We start from the raw sequence: 20,135 nt of genomic DNA, 5'->3' as shown, positions 1-20,135 counted from the left end.
AATATTTGTGAGTCTGAAATTAATCAGATTAGCCTATGTAAGGTATCCTCCGGGAAGGATCTCAGAGATTTAGAGGAATCAAGGCCAAAAACAATAAGTGAAGCAGGCAAGATGTTATAGTAGGAGACAAGGAAAAAGTTCCCTACTCTTTTCATACACTCTTTCTAGAAGCTGATGGTTTAAATTTCCTTGGGCTTTCTGCAGAAAAGTTTCTGCATCCTAACTGGAGCAATTTTTATTATATTTCTCTTCCTCACAAACAAATGAGCCCTGACTTGAACAGTCTCTTAAGCACACATGTCATGCATTATGGCAGTTTTTGTGACCCTCTCAACTCTACAGCTAGATTATAAAATTCCCAAGGGCAGAGATGTCTCTTGTGCATCTTTGTATTCTGCCTTGTACTTAACACAGGGTGGAGAAATGTCATGTTATCCTGCTGATTAAGTTCATTAAAGGTTCAGGTTGTATGACCCTCTTAATGGGGAATGGAGAAGAAATTCAGCAAATGAGTTTAATGTTCATGAAAGTATCAACAGCAAATGTAGATGCCCTTTAGCCATGCACAAAATGCAAGGGATAAAGTGATCTTTTTCCGACTCCTTCTGAATTACCCGCAACTAAGGTCTTACTTCAGGGGGCAGGATGCCATTGGTTGTTCTATTATAGATTCATGCTCAGCCTTGGTGTGAAGCCACTAACTGACTTGGACGATTCAAAGGAGGAAGTAGAGTGTTTAAAGAAGGGACAGAAAAGAGTTCCAGCAGAATTTCAGGTTCATCCTGTGTGAGCATCTGCTCAACAGATCACTGTGGATATGATTGCAAATTCCACATGAAAGAATTTTTATAGGAAGATCTGCCTTTCTGTGTACATAACTAAAAATGGTCTTGTTGAGTTAGACTGTAGTTAAGGCCAAGCTCTGATTCACTTTTTTAAGAGTGCCAAACTAACAAAATAGGAGGGCCATGGTGTGCAAGGGTACTTCCATCCCCTACGGGAGAGGAGAGATGCTGCCAAGTGCTTGCAAAGGGAGGTCACAGTCCCTTTCAGTTCCCTAAACATCTCTTGTTAGAGACCTCGGTAAAGAATTCAGGCTGGTGCCCATCTACCTGTGCCAGTGGCCGAATGAATATGAAGTGTGTGCTCAGCTTATTGACAATAGGACCACAATTAAGAACTAGGAACAGAATTTACTATGGGTAATTATTCCTTTAATGAACAAAGGGAGAATCATTATCAAATGTTGTTTTTTTCAGCATGGGAAGATGATTTTGAATCTGAACACATACCTCCTGAGCCTTGTTTTAATCCCCCAGAGGTGGATTCTAAGAGCCATGAAAACAGAATAGAGAAAGGCATTGTCCACAGCCTGTGGTTGGAGCCTGTGGTAGGACGTGGGAGGGACTGAAATTCTATCTTGTACCATTACACTTACTTCTTCCTTGTTTGGAGCCACATTTTGAGAGTCAAGTCTCAAGGGGGAATTTCCCTTGTACTCTTTTGACTACCAAGCACCAACTGGAGCTGGAAAAGGGTCCAAGGCACTGGTCCCCAACTTGCTGGAACCACCTGGAAATACTTAAAATATCTGAAATATCTGGATCTTACATTTAGACTTTTTTTTTCATTACAGAAATCATAGGTTTACAGAAAAATCATGCAGAAAATAGTTCCCTTGTACACACCCCTCACACATGCAGTTTTCCTTATTATTCATAATAGGCATTAGTGTGGTACATTTGTTACAATTGATGAAACCATAGTATTATAATTATACTATTAACTATATTCCATAGTTTACACCAGGTTTCACTGTTTGTATTGTACAGTGCTATAGGTTTTTTGTTTTTTTTTTTTTTGAAAAATAGCTTTATTCTAATATATACAACCTGAAATTTTCTCTTTTAACTACATTCAAATATATCATACAGTGGTGGTAATTACATTCACAATGTTGTGCTATCATCACCACCATCCATTACCAAAATTTTCCATCAACCAAACAGAAACTTTATCAGTTAACCATTAACTTCTGAATCCCTACCCACAACCTGGCCCCTAAAACCTGTATTCTAAATTTCTGACTCTATGAATTTGCTTATTTTATTTATTTCATATCACTGACCTCATACAATATTGGTCCCTTTGTGTTTGGCTTATTTTACTTAACATGATGTCTTTGAGGTTTACCCATGTTGTCACATGTGTCAGAACTTCATTTTTTACAGCTAGACAATATTCCATTGTATGCATTCACATTTTGTTTATCCATTCATCTGATAATGGATACTTGGATTGCTTCCTTCTTTTGGCAATTGTGAGTAATGACACTATGAACATCAAGAAGGAGTGCTGGATTTTGTCAAATACCTTTTTTTGTGGCAATTGGTCTGCAATTTTCTTGTACCTTTTCTAGCTTCAGTTTGAAGGTGATATTCTCATAGAATGAGTTAAGTAGCGCTCCCTCCTCTTCAGTTTTTTGGAAGACTTTGTGAAGGTTTGGTGATAATTGTAATGCCAGGTAAAATAAGCAATGAAGCCATCAGGTCCTGGGCTTTTCTTTGTTGGGATGTTTTTGAAAACTGATTCAGTCTCTTGTTACTGGTCTGTTGAGATCTTCCATTTCTTCTTGAGTTAGTGTAGGTAATTTGTGTGTTTCTAGGAATTTGTTCACTTCTTGGTTATCTAATTTGTTGGTGTATATAATATGTTGTTTACAGAATCCTATTATCCTTTTTCTTTCTGTGGGGTTGGTGGTAATGTCTACCCTTCGACTTCTGAACTCAGTTCAGTTATTTGCATCCTCTCTCTTTTTTTCTTTGTCAGTCTAGCTAAATTTTGTAGATTTTATTGATCTTTTCAAATGACCAACTTTTGGTTTTATTAATGGCCTCTTGGTTTTTTGTTTGTTTGTTGTTTACTATTTCATTTATTTCTGTTCTAATCTTTGTTTTGAGGTCAGTTTGCCTTTTTTTTTTTTTTTTTTTTTTTCCCTTCAGTTGTAAGGTTAGGTCTCTGATTTCAGAGCTTTCTGAGGCATTTAGAGCTAAACATTTCCCTCTCAGCACTGCCTTTGCTGTTTCCCATATGTTTGCTAAGTTGTGGGTTAGTTTTAATTTGCCTAAGATATTTCCTAGTTCCTTGTAATTTCTTCCTCGATCCATTTATTGGTTAAGAGTATGTTGTTTAATTTCCACATATTTGTGAATTTTTTAGTTCTTGTCTATTTTCTAGCTTCATTCCATTGTGGTCATGGAAGACACATGGTGTGATTTCAATATATTCAAGTTTATATACTTGTTTTGTGACCTGAAACAGGGTTTACCCTGGAGAATCATCCATGTACACTAGAGAAGAATGTGTATTCTGCAGTTGTTGGATGATGTGTTGTCTCTATGTGTGTGTGTTTATATATACACATACACATATATATATACTCTAGTACAAATTGATTTTTAGTATCATTCTAGTCTTCTATCCCCTTATTGATCTTCTGTATAGAAGTTCAATGCATTATTGAAAGTGGTCTCTTAATATAGACCTGCCTAGTGCTCCTTCAGAATCTGTTCAGTATTTGATTCTGTCAGTATTTTGGGGCTTTGCCATTTGATGCATATATATCAATAATTGTTATGTCTTCTTATTGACTCCTGTATCAGTATATAGTAACAGTTTTTTACTTAAAAGTCTATTTTACCTGGTATGAGTATAGCTATCCCAAATCTCTTTTGGTTACTATTTGCATGGTATATGTTTTTCCATCCTTTTACTTTCAATCTATTTGTGTCTTTGAATATTAGGTAGGTCTCTTTTTAACACATATAGTTCAGTCACACTGTGTTATCCATTCTGCTAATCTCTGCCTTTTTAATATAATCCATTTACATTTAAAGTGACTACTGATACTACAGGACTTTCTTCTGCATTTTGCTATTTAGTCTTTGTAAGTAGTTTAAGTTTTTTGTTCCTCAAATTTTCCATTAAGGACTACTTTCATATTTATTTTATTTTGTGTTTTGTACCATTTTGAGTCCCTTGACATTTCTTTCTGCGGATATTTTTTATACATTTTGTGTTTACTATGGGACTTAAATTTAATATCCTGTCTATGAAAATCACATTTGATTTGATACCAAATTAATTTCAATAGCATACATAAACACTATTCCTATAACACTTCATCCACCTGCATTTTTGTTGTACTTGTCACAAATTATATCTTTATACATCATATGTCAAAAACCATGGATTTATTATTACATTTTATGCCTTTGCTTTTTAGAAATGTTAAGAAGTAAAAAGTAGAGTTACATACTAAAAAACACAAAACAGTAGTACTGGCGTTTGTAATTACCCATATGGTTGCTTTTACCAGAGGTATTTCTTTCTTTTTGCAACTTCAATTCATTGTCTAGTGTCCTTTCCTTTCATTCTGAAGGACTCCCTTCAGCATTGCTTATAGAGCAGGTCTAGTGGTGATATACTCCCTTCATTTTGTTTTGTTTTTTAATCTGGGAATGTTTTAATTTCTCCCTCATATTTTTGCATTTTAAAAAATTTATTGTGAACTTTAATGTATACACATAAGTGATAACTTTCAAAATATGATTTAACAAGTAGTTCGAGGGCAAATTTTGAAGAATGTTATGGATTACAGTTCCACAATTTAATTTATTTCCACTATTGTAAAATATAACATATATACCGTATATACAGAAAGGGGATAACTTTTAAAGTACAGCTCAACAAGCATTTGTATAAGTAATTTCAAAAAATGCTATGGATTACAGTTCCACAGTTTAAGTTCTTCCCTTATTGTGACATGTAGGATATAAACAGAAAGGTGCTAACTTTGAAAGCACAATTCAACGAATATTTATGCAGTAAATTTCAAAGAATGTTATGGGTGACAGTTCCACCATTTCAGTTATTTCCTTCTAGCTATTCTAATACCCTATCATCTAAATATATATATATATATGTTTATATAAAGTTTCAGTATTTGTAATCCTTTGTTAAATCCTATCTTGTCTGTTGCTACCCCTTCCTCTTGTTTAATCACTTTCTTGATCTTTTGGTGTGTATAGGCAGTGACCACCCTAACCTGTTCATAAGAAAGGGGATACTGACACTGTAGGGAAGGGGGCTACATCTGATTGTTGATCGAAAAGAGGCTGGTGCCCCTGGGTTTTTGTTTGTTTGTTTGTTTGTTTGTTTTCATTTTTATTGAGATTGTTCAGATACCATACAATTATCCAAAGATCCAAAGTGTACAATCACTTGCCCCTGGGTACCCTCATACAGCTGTGCATCCATCACACTTAATTTTTGTCCAATTTTTAGAAACTTTTCATTACTCCAGACAAGAAATAAAGTGAAAGATGAAAAAAAAAAAAAAAGAAAAGGAAAGGAAACTCTAATCCTCCCCTATCCCTAACCAACCCCCCTCAATTGTTGACTCGTAGTATTGATATAGTATATTTGTTACTGTTTATGAAAAAATGTTGAAATACTACTAACTGTAGTATATAGTTTGTAATAGGTATATAGTTCTTCCCTATATGCCCCTCTATTATTAACTTCTACTTGTATTGTCATACATTTGTTCTGGTTCATGGAAGTGATTTCTAGTATTTGTACAGTTGATCATGGACATTGCCCACCATAGGATTCAGTTTTATACATTCCCATCTTTTGACCTCCAACTTTCCTTCTGGTGACATATATGACTCTGAGCTTCCCCTTTCCACCTCATTCACACACCATTCGGCGCTGTTAGTTATTCTCACATCTTGCTACCGACACCCCTGTTCATTTCCAAACATTTAAGTTCATCCTAATTGAACATTCTGCTCATACTAAGCAACCACTCCCCATTCTTAAGCCTCGTCCTATATCTTGGTACCTTATATTTCATGTCTATGAGTTTACATATTATAATTAGTTCCTATCAGTGAGACCCTGCAATAATTGTGCTAATGTGTCTGGCTTATTTCACTCAGTATATTGCCCTCGAGGTTTTGTCATCAACCCATTTTTTTTTAATATGGTTTTGTTCACTCACCATACATTCCATCCCAAGTAAATAATCGATGGTTTTCTGCATGGTCATACATTTATGTGTTCACCACCTTCACCATTATCTATATAAGAGCAGCTACATTTCTTCCACAAGGCAGGAGGGAGAGTCAAAGAAGGTAGAGAGGCAAAAGAAAGAGGAAAAAAAAAGACAGCTAGGAAGCAGCAAAAGGAAAAATAACCTTAAATCAAAGGAGAATAAAGAATCAGACAATACCACCAATGTCAAGTGTCTAACATGCCTCCCCTATTCCCCTCTCTTATCTGCATTCACCTTGGTATATCACCTTTGTTACATTAAAGGAAGCATAATACAATGATTCTATTAGTTACAGTCTCTAATTTATGCTGATTGCATCCCTCCCCCAATGCCTCCCCATTTTTAACACCTTGCAAGGTTGACATTTGCTTGCTCTCCCTCTTAAAAGAACGTATTTGTACATTTTATCACAATTGTTGAATACTCTAGATTTCACCAAGTTACACAGTCCCAGTCTTTCTCTTTCCTCCTTTCTTGTGGTGTCTCACATGCTCCCCACCTTCCTCTCTCAACCGTATTCATAGTTACCTTTGTTCAGTGTTCTTACATTGTTGTGCTACCATCTCCCCAAATTGTGTTCCAATTTGCATTCTTGTCTTCTATCGCCCTGTAGTGCTCCCTTTAGTATTTCCTGTAGGACAGATGTCTTGTTCACAAAGTCTCTCATTGTCTGTTTGTCAGAAAATATTTTGAGCTCTCCCTCATATTTGAAGGACAGCTTTGCTGGATACAGGATTCTTGGTTGGCGGTTTTTCTCTTTCAGTATCTTAAATATATCACACCACTTCCTTCTTGCCTCCATGGTTTCTGCTGAGAGATCCGCACATAGTCTTATTAAGCTTCGTTTGTATGTAATGGATCGCTTTTCTCTTGCTGCTTTCAGGATTCTCTCTTTGTCTTTGACATTTGATAATCTGATTATTAAGTGTCTTGGCGTAGGCCTATTCATATCTCTTCTGTTTGGAGTATGCTGCGCTTCTTGGATCTGTAATTTTATGTCTTTCATAAGAGATGGGAAATTTTCATTAATTATTTCCTCTAATATTGCTTCTGCCCCCTTTCCCTTCTCTTCTCTTTCTGGGACACCAATGATACGTACATTATTGCACTTTGTTTCATCCTTGAGTTTCCGGAGATGTTGTTCATATTTTTTCATTCTTTTCTCCATCTGCTCCTTTGTGTGTAGGCTTTCAGGTATTTTGTTCTCCAGTTCCTGAGTGTTTTCTTCTGCCTCTTGAGATCTGCTGTTGTATGTTTCCATTGTGTCTTTCATCTCTTGTGTTGTGACTTTCATTTCCATAGATTCTACTAGCTGTTTTTTTGAACTTTTGATTTCTGCCGTATACATGCCCAGTGCTTCCTTTACAGCCTCTATCTCTTTTGCAATATCTTCTCTAAACTTTTTGATTTGATTTAGCATTAGTTGTTTAAATTCCTGTATCTCAGTTGAAGGGTACGTTTGTTCCTTTGACTGGGCCATAACTTTGTTTTTCTTAGTGTAGGCTGTAATTTTCTGTTGTCTAGGCTTGGTTTCCTTGGTTATCCAAATCAGGTTTTTCCAGACCAGAACAGGCTCAGGTCCCAGAGGGAAGAAATATTCAGTATCTGGTTTCCCTGTGGGTGTGTCTTAGAAAATTGCTCCACCCTTTGATGCCTCGGGTCACTGTGCTTTTCTGCCCAGCAGGTGGCGCGTGTCAGCCTATAATTCTTGACTGGTGTAAGGAGGTATGGCCATGTTCCCCCAGGCTCTGGGGTCTGGTTCTGAATGGAAAGGGCCCCACCCCTTTCCTCCTAGAGAAGACAGAGCTCCCAGGTGGAGGTCATTAGCATTTCAATGGTCTCTCTCTCTCTGCTTCTGCTGTCTCCACCCTTCTCCACTTCACAGCCCTGGAAACTGAAAATGACTGGGGCTTTCTCCATTGAGCAGAAAAAGAAACAGATAGTCCCCTTCAGACCCAGTCCAAAGCGACCCTCCAGCTCTCCCAGGTCAGTCGTCACCCAAAGCCTCTGTCTGTTTTTTGGGGATGCGTACCTGTAGTGAGCAGTTCACACTCGCTACTTAAAACCCCAGTTGGAGCTCAGCTGAGCTATATTCGATTGCTGGGAGAGAGCTTCTCCCTGGCACCATGAGGCTTTGCAGCTCGGGCTATGGGGGAGGGGTTCCCGCGACTTGGTTCCGCAGGTTTTACTTACAGATTTTATGCTGTGTTCTCGGGCATTCTTCCCAATTCAGGTTGGTGCATGATGAGTGGATGGTCTCGTTTGTCCCCCTGCAGTTATTCTGGATTATTTACTAGTTGTTTCTGGTTTTTTGTAGTTGTTCCAGGGGGACTACTTAGCTTCCACTCTTCTCTATGCCGCCATCTTGCCCCTCCTTTCTCCCCTGGGTTTTAGGACTTGTCTGGCTTAGGAATGCTCTGGTGGATTTAAGTTTCTGAGATAAAATTTAGTCAATCTTTTATAGAATCTCAGATAGGGACCTAGGTATTTCAGCACTACTGTTGGTAAGAGCATGGCATACAGTGTCCATTTGGGATATCTAGCTGGAGATTGTAAAAGAGAAACCTCCAGGATATTCCCTTGACTCTATTTGAGATCTTTAGCCACTATAACCTTATTTTTTTTGTTGTTGTTAGTTACAGTCTCTAGTTTATGTTGATTGCATCCCTCCCCCAATGCCTCCCCATTTTTAACACCTTGCAAGGTTGACATTTACTTGTTCTCCCTCATAAAAGAATATATTTGTACATTTTGTCACAATTGTTGAACACTCTAGATTTCACCAAGTTACACAGTCCCAGTCTTTATCTTTCCTCCTTTCTTCTGGTGTCTCACATGCTCCCAACCTTCCTCTCTCAACCATATTCATAGTTATCTTTGTTCAGTGTACTTACATTGCTGTGCTACCATCTCCCAAAATTGTGTTCCAAACCATGCACTCCTGTCTTCTATCACTCTTAGTGCTCCCTTTAGTATTTCCTGTAGGGTGGGTGTCTTGTTCACAAAGTCTCTTATTGTCTGTTTGTCAGAAAATATTTTGAGCTATCCCTCATATTTGAAGGACAGCTTTGCTGGATATAGGATTCTTGATTGGCAGTTTTTCTCTTTCAGTATCTTAAATATATCACACCACTTCCTTCTTGCCTCCATGGTTTCTGCTGAAAGATCTGCACATAGTCTTATTAAGCTTCCTTTGTATGTGATGGATTGCTTTTCTCTTGCTGCTTTCAGGATTCTCTCTTTGTCTTTGACATTTGATAATCTGATTATTAAGTGTCTTGGCATAGGCCTATTCATATTTCTTCTGCTTGGAGTACGCTGCGCTTCTTGGATCTGTAATTTTATGTCTTTCATAAGAGATGGGAAATTTTCATTAATTATTTCCTCTATTATTGCTTCTGCCCCCTTTCCCTTCTCTTCTCCTTCTGGGACTCCAATGGTACGTACATTCTTGTACTTTGTTTCATCCTTAAGTTCCCAGAGACGTTGCTCATATTTTTTCATTCTTTTCTCCATATGCTCCTTTGCGTGTAGTCTTTCAGGTGTTTTGTTCTCCAGTTCCTAAGTGTTTTCTTCTGCCTCTTGAGATCTGCTGTTGTATGTTTCCATTGTGTCTTTCATCTCTTGCATTGTGCCTTTCATTTCCATAGATTCTACTAGTTGTTTTTTTGAACTTTTGATTTCTGCCCTATGTATGCCCAGTGTTTTCTTTACAGCCTCTATCTCTTTTGCAAAATCTTCTCTAAACTTTTTGAATTGATTTAGCATTTGTTGTTTAAATTCCTGTGTCTCAGTTGAAGTGTACGTTTGTTCCTTTGACTGGGCCATAACTTTGTTTTTCTTAGTGTAGGTTGTAGTTTTCTGCTGTCTAGGTGTTCTAGTTTGCTAATGCTGCAGAATGCAAAACACCAGAGATGGATAGGCTTTTATAAAATGGGGGTTTATTTTGCTACACACTTACAGTCTTAAGGCCACAAAGCGTCCAAGGTAACACCTCAGCAATTGGGTACCTTCACTGGAGGATGGCCAATGGCATCTGGAAAACCTCTGTTAGCTAGGAAGGCAGCTGGCGTCTGCTCCAAAGCTCCGGCCTCAAAACGGCTTTCTCCCAGGACGTTCCTCTCTAGCAAGCTTGCTCCTCTTCAAAATATCACTCCCAGCTGCACTCCGTTCCTCTCTTTGAGTCAGCTCATTTATATAGCTCCACTGATCAAGGCCCACCCTGAATGGGCGGGGCCACACCTCTGTGGGAACATCTCATCAGAATCATTACCCACAGCTGGGTGGGGCACATTCCAAGCAAATCTCTGCCCCACAAGACCACAAAGGTAATGGCATTTGGGGGACACAATACATTCAAACCGGCACATTCCACCCCCTGGACCCCAAAAAGACATCATCTTTCCAAATACAAAATACATTCATTCCATCACAATATCACAAAAACTTAAATCATTTCAGTAACAATATTTAAGCACAAAATCCCATCAAAATCAATTTAGGGATGGTCAGTCCCAAGGCAGAATCTTTCCTTAGCTGCGGATCTGTGAACTTAGAACAACTTATATGCTTCCAATATACAAAGGAGGGATATTCATAGGATAAACATTTCCATTGAAATAAGGAGAAACAGTAAGGAAAACAGGGTTAACAGGAGCAAAACAGTTCCTAAAACCCACAGGACAAACTCCATTAGATTTCAAAGTCTGAGAGTCATTAACAGAACGACGTTGTATCCTTGGGGCTTGAGAGAGCGGTAGTCTAACACTTCCCGAGGGCCTTTTTGGCAGCTGTTTCCTCTCCAAATGCTTGGTTGAGTGCTCCAACATATCCACACATTGGGGAGACCACCTTCTTGGCCCCACCCTCCTCAAACATTGGGGCAGCTCCCGGATTCCTTTCCATCTCCAGGGCACATGCTCAACCCCTTCAGAACAGTGGGGTGGCAGCCAGGCTTTCCCCAATTCCCTGGAAATGTGCTCCACCCTCTTTGGGACCTGAGGTGGCAAAACTCTTCCAGAGCATCCAGGCGGAAAGCCCGCCCTCGACCTCCAGGGCAAACTCACCCTTTCCATGCATGTGGGCTGCTCCGCTCTCCCAGCCCGAGACCTCTTGACTCCAGACCTCAACCTCCATGGCTCTGTCTTTGAAGAAATTTTTCCTTTAATTTATTCCTTGTCTGTCTCCTCCAGTCTAGACCGACAATGGCTCTGTCTATAAAGATCTTGCAAAAATTCTGTTGGCTTTGCATGAAGCACACAGGGGTCAAAGCCATTAGACAATAGGACTTTCCACAGATCCTTTCTGGATAATTCCATCTCCAATCTTGGCTTGTACTGAAATGGTGGCTGGGTTCTGTGTTTGGTTACATCCTCATGTTGGGCTATAGCTTCAGGGATTCCACCCCCTGGAAGCTCATAATTTTCCAAGCGATCAGCTTCTGGTCTCTTTGAACCCAAGAGTTCAGTTCTAAGTTTATCTCTTTCCGCTCTCATTTTACTATAAGCTGCAAGGAGAAGCCAGGGTACCTCCTCCACATGTAGTCTGGAGATCTCCTCAGCTAAGTATTCCAGGTTGTCGCTTTCAAATTCTTCCTTCCATCTGACACCAGGACTCAATTTTGCCAAACTCTCTGCCACTTTAAAACAAGGATTGCCTTTCTTCCAGTTTGCAATAACACATTCATCATTTCTGCTCAAGGCCTCATCAGAAGTATCTTTAGAGTCCATATTTCCACAAACAGTCTCTTTAAAGCAATTTTGGCCTTTTCTATCAAGCTCCTCACAATTCTTCCAGAAACTTCCCCTTATCCATTTAAAAAGCCGTTCCAACATGTTTGGTATTCTCAAACTCAGCAGCAAAAGCACCCCACTCCTGGTACCAAAATCTGTTCTAGTTTGCTAATGCTGCAGAATGCAAAACACCAGAGATGGATAGGCTTTTATAAAATGGAGGTTTATTTTGCTACACAGTTACAGTCTTAAGGCCACAAAGCGTCCAAGGTAACACCTCAGCAATCGGGTACCTTCACTGGAGGATGGCCAATGGCATCCGGAAAACCTCTGTTAGCTAGGAAGGCAGCTGGCGTCTGCTCCAAAGCTCCGGCCTCAAAATGGCTTTCTCCCAGGACGTTCCTCTCTAGCAAGCTTGCTCCTCTTCAAAATATCACTCCCAGCTGCACTCCGTTCCTCTCTTTGAGTCAGCTCATTTATATGGCTCCACTGATCAAGGCCCACCCTGAATGGGCAGGGCCACACCTCCATGGGAACATCTCATCAAAATCATTACCCACAGCTGGGTGGGGCACATTCCAAGCAAATCTCTGCACCATAAGACCACAAAGATAATGGCATTTGGGGGACACAATACATTCAAACCGGCACACTAGGCATCTGTCCTCCTAGGCCACCCCAGTTGGGTTTTCCCAGACAAGAACAGGCTCAGGTCACAGAAGGAGGAAATATTCAGTATCTGGTTTCTCTGATGGTTTTTCTTAGAGGATTGACACACCTGTGCTTTTCTGTCCGGCAGGTGCACCTGTCAGCCTGTCACCAGCTGGTGTAAGGGTGTGTGGCCCATGGCTCTCTTCTCCCAGGCTTTGGGGTCTGGTTCCGGTAAAGCAGGCAGTAGAGCTAGGTCCCTCCCTTTCCTCTTGGGAAGCTATGCCCCCTCCAGAGTGGTCATCTGCATATCAATAAGTTCTTTGTTTCTCTGACTCTGCTGATCAAATTGTTTTGATTTTAAAATGGCTGAGGCTTTCTTTACTGCAAAGCACTGCAGGCCGAAAATGGCTGAGGTTTTCTCCACAGAGAGAGAAAGGGAGAGAAAGTTCCCAGATTCACCTGTCAGCCAGAGATAGCACCTGATCCTCTGGGCTCCCTGTCCTGAGACAGATACGTCCCCAACTCTCCCAAGGTCAGTTGTCACCAAAAGCCTCTGTGTGCTTGTTGGGGATTCGCTGTCTGTATTGAGCGGTTAATATTAAAACCCCAGTTGGAGCTGGGCTGAGAGAGTGCTGTTCTCTAGCACCGCGAGGCTTCCATGAGGGAGGAGCTCTCAGCTCTCAGCTCTCAGCGCAGGTCCGTAGTTTTACTTACAGATTTTGTGCTGCGATTTCGGGCATTCCTCCCAATTCAGGTTGGTGGATGATGAGTGGACAGTCACATTTGTCTCCCTGCAGTTATTCCAGGTTATTTACTAGTTTTTTGGTCATTTATGAATTGTTCGGGGGGGGACTAACAGTCTTCCACTCCTCTCTGTGCCGCCATCTTAGTTCCTCCTTACTATAACCTTATTTTGTTAACTTTCTTTTTCCCCCTCTTGGTCAAGTAAGCATTTTCAATCCCTCACTGCCAGGGCCAGGCTCATTCCTGGGAGTCCCAGTCATTCCTGGGAGTTGCTCACATCTGAGCAACAAAACAGGTTCTCTTGAGGTGTCTCTTAGACATAATTATAGGAAGTCTTATCATCCCATGTACAGCCCTAAGTTTCACAAGAGCAGGCCTTAAGCTGAGGGCCTGATTTATTAAGTAGTGTTCCTAATTTTAGTAACCTAATTAGGGTTCCTAGTTCCACATAAATATATTCTGTCCCAAGATAAACAGTTTCTCACTTTATCTTCACTTCATTGTGCAATCATCATCACTCTCAATTTTAAACAATTATCGTAACATAAAACATCTCAGAGATCTTATCAGCTGCTAATTATTCATCCCTAGTATTATTGTAGTGCTGGTAAGATACTCCTATTAAATATAGTCTATAATATGTAAAGGATAGTTTTTCCATATACCACTCTGTTATTAACTCTTTGTAAGAGTGTCATACCTTATAAATAAATCGTGCTAACTCTCATTTATGTTTGTAGTGCTACTCTGTGGGTTACTTGCCTTTAAACAACCACTTTGGAACCTGTTTGCCTTCCATGCAGAACTAGTAATTATAATTCCATTAATGAAATAATCACACCTTTCCATTCCTTTACCATTAAGTTCACCCTCATTTATCTCTCCCTGATTTTTGAAAGACAGTCTCAATTAAAACTTCTTGGTTGGCAATTTTTTTTTCAGCACTTTAAATATTTCTTCCCAATGTCTCTTGCCTCCATTTTTTTTTTTTCTGCTGACAAATTGGCACTTAATCTTATTGAAATTCCCATGTACATAACACATTGCTTTTTTCTTGTAGCTTTCAGAACTTGTCCTTGGTGTTTACCATTTTGACTATTATGTGCTTGGGTTTTGTTCTGCTTGAGTTTTCCTTTTGGGGGTTTATTGGGCTCCTGGAATATATATATTCATGTCTTTTAAATTTGGGAAGTTTTCTGCCATTATTTCTTTGAATATTCCTTCTACCCTTTTCTCCCTTCCTTTATCTTCTGAGACTCCCAGTATGTATATATTGGGATACTCAGTGGTGTCCAACAGGTCTCTTAGCCTCTGTTTGCTTTCCTATTTTTAAAAATTTCTTCTCAGCCTGAATTATTTCCATTTTCTTGTTTTTAAAGTCACTAATTCTTTCTTTTACTAGCATCAAACTGCTGTTGAAACCTTCTAGAGAATTTTTTTAATGTAAACAATTGGTTATAAATGAAGAGTCACATAATTGGACTTTTATCATAAAATTTATTATTTTATTTTTAATGCAATTTTATTGAGATATATTCATGCATCTTATAATCTATCCAAAGTAAACAATCAGTGGTTCATAGATCATCACATGGTTGTGCATTCATTTCCACAATGAATTTTAGAACATTTTCATTACTCCCAAATAAAGAAGAACAACACCCAAAACATCCTAAACCCTTACCCCTCCACACCATTATTTATTTATTTGTTTGTCTTCTCCTCCCATTTTTAAAAGTTGTGTTTCCTTGATGTGGCACTCACCCAGTTACAACAACCCTCCAAGTGTTTCCAGGGTTCTGATGAAGATGGCTTTGACAGTTTTTGGTACTTATTCAAAGATTCTGTGGGGGAACAACACTCGGGAGCATCTTACATCACCATCTTGCTCATCCACCTTCCTACCCCCATGATTTTTTTTCAAGGGTGAGGGATTGGAAAAATCACATTATTAAAGGTTCTCTGTCACACACACCCCCATTAGTGCACCTGTCAGATTGTATTCCCTCCCAATTTCTCTCTTTGTCCAAGAATTCCTGAGATTTAGCACCCTTGGCCATATCTGGGGAAGGGTCAGTGATACTGGGGCACTAGCCCAGTGCAGGGAGGGTGACAGCTGGCTGACCCCGCAGCTCACAAGGAGCCCTGATGGTGAACTCAGAATCTGCACTGGCTTATTGTTTTGGGTGACATCCTTGTTTCAGCCCCAGGATAACAGGCCCCACCAATCCTTGTCAAATTATGCTCTGAGGTGCATGAAACCTTGATTGCTCCTGTTAGACAATGCAGACAGGAGGGCAGGCTGTTCTGTGTATCTTGAGCAGAGGAAGGATACATCCTGCTTTTCTAGATTCCAACATTCATGAGCTTCCGACTTCCTCCCCAGGTGACTGAAGTCTGCCTGGCCCAGGAAAACACCTTGCCAGCTTCTGTTTGGGTAACCAGATGTGTCCATCCCCTCAGACAGCAGTGACCTTTTCATGTTGAAAACAATGCACTTCTAAGTAAAGCAGCCTGGGTTGCCAGTTGTTCATGCTTGTTGCTGCCCCAGACATATGGTTCCCCTGCAACTGTTAATGAAGCAGAGTGATCTGAGCCAATAAGAACAAATCTTGCTTTAGAATTCTGGAGGCCATTAGCAGCTTACACATGCCTCAGCCCAGCAGCAGTATATACAACCTCCTCCCTCAGGAGCTCAGTGGCCTGGAGAACCACACATCTTCAAGGAAAGAGGAATTCCTAACTGGCCAAGTGAGTTTGACCCACATGATGGAACTTGGCCATTTTCTATGAATATAATGGTAGAATCCCAGCCACAGGCCACCTGTTGGATGGAATAGCCAAGGAGTGACATGCAGGAGGGAAAATGCAGAACACCCTCTGTGTGACCAAGTCCCAGTTATCCGTCTTTGTTTAAGGTACAAATAAAAAGACCTCCTCTGTCTGTGATAACTGCAGGGTGGCCCCCTCCTCCCTTAGTCCTCCTGACACACCCAGGTTGACAGATATAACCAGGTTGACAAAAGCACATCCACCTTAGGGCTGAAGTCAAGTTGCCCATAGCTTTCCCCACCCCAGGCATGTAGCCCTGCCAGGCGAGCCTCCAAGGTGCAAGGTGATTGCTCCATTAGGGAATACTCCACAGGAGCAGCAGGGAAGGGATTGGCTAGAGAGGGGCTGAGGCAGAAAAGAGGCCAGCCAGAGGGCCCACCCCAGACATTTCAATTTCATTGTTCTGGGGTGTGATCTGGGCCTGGGAATTTTTAAAATTCTGGCTTATTCTGAAATTCTTGATAATAAGCAAATTTTTACCAAGGTCAAATTAAAAACAAACCAAGAAAAAAAAGGGTGTGTCTATTCAGTTCATTTTAAACATATTTACTGAGCACTACTATTCAGGAAGCCGTGTGCTATGCTCTCATAATACAAGTAGAAAAAAGATCAGATCAGATATCCCTGTCCTTGTGGAGCTCCCAGTTTTGTGTGTGTGTGTGTGTGTGTGTGTGTGAGAGAGAGAGAGAGAGAGACAGAGAGAGAGAGGGAATGAATTAGAGAAATAAAGGCAATGCAGTTGCAATTAATTTGAATGCAAAACAGTGTAATACATGCAAAGGGAAATAGGCCCCAAATAGAGAAAAGTACAGAAGAGAATGGGCCACGGAATATTTTTAGAGACGAATTTTCAAGATGTCTATCAAATAACAAGTAATTGGTATTTTTTTCAAGCTGAAGTGTCAGGTGAATAATGTAAGCTGTGGGATGTAGGAGAGAACTCCGTCATGGAGGGTTTTCTGTGTTGCTGCAGTAATTTGGTATTTCATGGGCATAGCCAGTATCTGTGAATGGTGGTAAATCCAGCACAAACCAGCACAATTGCTTCTCCTTCTTTCCTCCTCCCACCCTCCTCCCTTGTATTCATCTCCGCATCCCCATACCTACCTTAGCTCCTGACCTACAGATGGTCCTACAGTATGGCCTCTTAATGTTTAGGCAAGTTGCAGGTTTCAAAGAAGAGTGACTCAACCACTGACATGACTTTCAATTTCCCATGTGTCTTATGATTTCACAAATCACTGCTGTCTTTTGTGAACATTATACTGATGTAATTTATTCTCTTTCTCCCCTTGGAGAATAGGAATGTGTTGTTATAAAGGCGACTCTTTTTTTTAATTTCAAAATTGCACTTGAAGGGAAAAAATGAGGCACTAACAACAACTACAACCGTAACTATTTACCTCAATTTGACTTGTTCTCAAAACTGGCCTGTAGGGTAGATGGTGTAAGTAAGAAAACAGTGGCTTTTCAATGAAGATGGAAATAATGACACCCAATGAGTTGTTGCTGTTGAATCTTACTATGGGGCCATTAATTTGGCACGTGGGGAGTCATAAATTCATTCTCAAACTAGAAAATACTGTTGAGGGTCCCAAAGTATATCCTTTATCTTTGATTTGGCTTTTATCTTCAAGGGGAAATATTAACAGAAAACAATGTCTCAATTCATTCATTTATAGTGAGGCAGCTCTTTTTTATACACAGCCTGTTTTTTTATTAGTCATTGTAGCAGCAACTCCTGAATTTTTTTGGATTACTTCAGGAGTATTTACCATTCTGCTGTCATAATCTGGTTATGACTAAGGTGATGTTGCTATTAATAGTCAACACGTTAGTATAATATTGAACAAGCTAATATCGTAGGCCTACAATTTTCTGGGTTTACATTGAATCTATTACCATAATTAATTTAATGGTTTAAATTAATGTTTATTACTTATTACTTCAAACAGCAAAATACTATTGGTTGTTTGCCTACATACAAATCATTTAGAAGTGTTTGCTCTGCAAATGGGTTTTGCATGAATCTGTTGTAAGGAACATTTGATGAAAGGGAATTCAGTGATATTACTCCTACTCATTCACATTTTAAACTCAAAAGAATCACTTCATCTCCTGAAGCCTCTTTAGTTCCTTGGCACCATGCTCACACATCCTTTTTCTTTCTCCAACATAAAATCCATGTTTTTTTCTTCTTCTGGTTTCCTATTGATGGATCATTTTCCAGGTCAATCAAAGAACAGAGAAAGCAGAGACTGGGCAGACAGATAAAATGACTTTTGTGGGTTTCTTAGTTCTTTGAACATTCAAAGAAGATAAAATATCACTTTGAATTATTTGTGGTTCTGCTTTTTTTGTGATCTGCCCATTTGATGTAATGTATTATTGAAGTGAATAATTGGAAATTCATAGGGTGTGTTTCCATATGCTTATCATAAAAATAGACGTAAGGATTGATTTCCTGTTTGAATTGTGATTTGAGTACAGGGCAATTCATTTAGTCAGAAATATCTGTATTATTCATAAGACTTCTCTGGTCTGATCCATGTGTTTGCTTCAATTCTGAAAGTGACTCTCAGCTCAGGGTAGATAGATTCTGTTTTTTGAATTAGGATTTTAACCAGAAAAGGCCATGCTTCTGATCCCATGTAGCTCAATTAGTGTCTAACAAAGAAAACTCTGTAAATTATTATAGATTGTTGTATCAGAAACCCAAATCACTTACCTTATGGGCATTAAAACTGCTCTAAACTCTGTGCCAAACCATCCCCACGGCCGTGATAATAGTACCATGGGCATGTCTTACTGGTGGTACCGGTGGTAGAGATGGTATCTATGAGTTAGGTGGCGAAGTAATGTGATGGCTTTGTCAAAGGGCACTCAACACCCATTTCCATAGCTTTCCATATGTCTTATTGTATCGCAGTGGCCTGAGATTTAAAAACTGACTTTCTAGACTCCTTTGCTGCTAGGGTTCCAAATGCAAATTACTTTCTCTGAATTAGACACACTTGAGCAAGCTTTGAAAGCCAGCTGGGGCAGAAAGCTCTTCCTGCTGCGTTTCTGCTGATGAGGATGGCTCCAGAAATGGGTGTTCAGAGGCAGCTGTGGCCATCAGACTCAGCCCGAGAGTGTCCGGAAACAGCTGGGGTAGCAACAGCAGCAGCTTCCTGATCTCTGGGTGCAGCAACTACAGTTTTGTCTGCTATACTCATTTGTCATAGGAACAAATCCCTGAACCACCATCCCTCCTAGGAATTTTGAAGGCAACTAATCTGAATTAAATCCCATTTTGCTTGAAATATTAGTTTTCTATCGTCTGCAGTCAGCCTTGTCTGATACAAAACTAGTAATAACCACAGAAATCAAAAGACTTATAGTTTATGGAGTATCTACTAATGCTAGACAAATTGAGTCTCTGTCAGGATGCGTAACTTGTACAGGATCTCAAAGATAGTAAATGGCAGAGCCAGTATTGGAATTTGGGTCCATCTGTCTGCAGAACCAGCATGCACAGAACAGAAACTTTAATATGTCTGTTTCTCTACAAAATTTTAGAACTTCCAAGAGCTGGAGCAATTTACAAAACCTAAATATAAAGTCTATAATACTTTCAGTGACTTAAAAGAAAATAAAATACATGATTGTTAAATAAGATATTTATATTCTACATATAGGTATGAGTGTATATATATCATGTATATATGTGTCTATGTGTATGTACAGTCCTCATTATTGGCAAATTCTGTATTTGGGAATTTACCTACTTGCTAAATGTATTTGTAACCCCTGAATCAATTCTTGCGGCACTTTTGTGGTCATTCCTGGACATGTGCACAGCATCCAGAACTGTGAGTGCCCAATACTCACGTTCTCAGCTGAGGTCAAACAAGGCTACGTTCTGCTTTCCTGTTTCAGTTCTCATACTATAAACAAGTATCCTTTTCAAGGTATATTTAGTGCCATATTTTTTGCCTTAGTGGGCTTTTATTGTTGGTGATTTTGTTGGTGATTTCAGTGTAAAATGGCCTGCAAGCTTAGTGCTGAAGTGC

General features: G+C 39.7%; 1 protein-coding gene and 1 pseudogene across 6 annotated transcripts in view; one reads left to right on the top strand and one right to left on the bottom strand.

The window, feature by feature from the left end:
• Positions 1-16,330, bottom strand: part of LOC119515937 — a 56,915-nt pseudogene extending 40,585 nt beyond the window's left edge.
• The window catches only part of MACROD2 (mono-ADP ribosylhydrolase 2), a 2,227,780-nt gene that overhangs the window by 1,775,681 nt on the left and 431,964 nt on the right, over positions 1-20,135 (top strand). The gene's annotated exons all lie outside the window — the stretch shown is intronic.

Source organism: Choloepus didactylus, chromosome 19 (genome assembly GCF_015220235.1).
Source record: "Choloepus didactylus isolate mChoDid1 chromosome 19, mChoDid1.pri, whole genome shotgun sequence".
Lineage (NCBI taxonomy): Eukaryota > Metazoa > Chordata > Mammalia > Pilosa > Megalonychidae > Choloepus > Choloepus didactylus.
The sequence above is the reverse complement of the archived record's forward strand: the minus strand, read 5'-3'. Positions and strand labels throughout refer to the sequence as shown.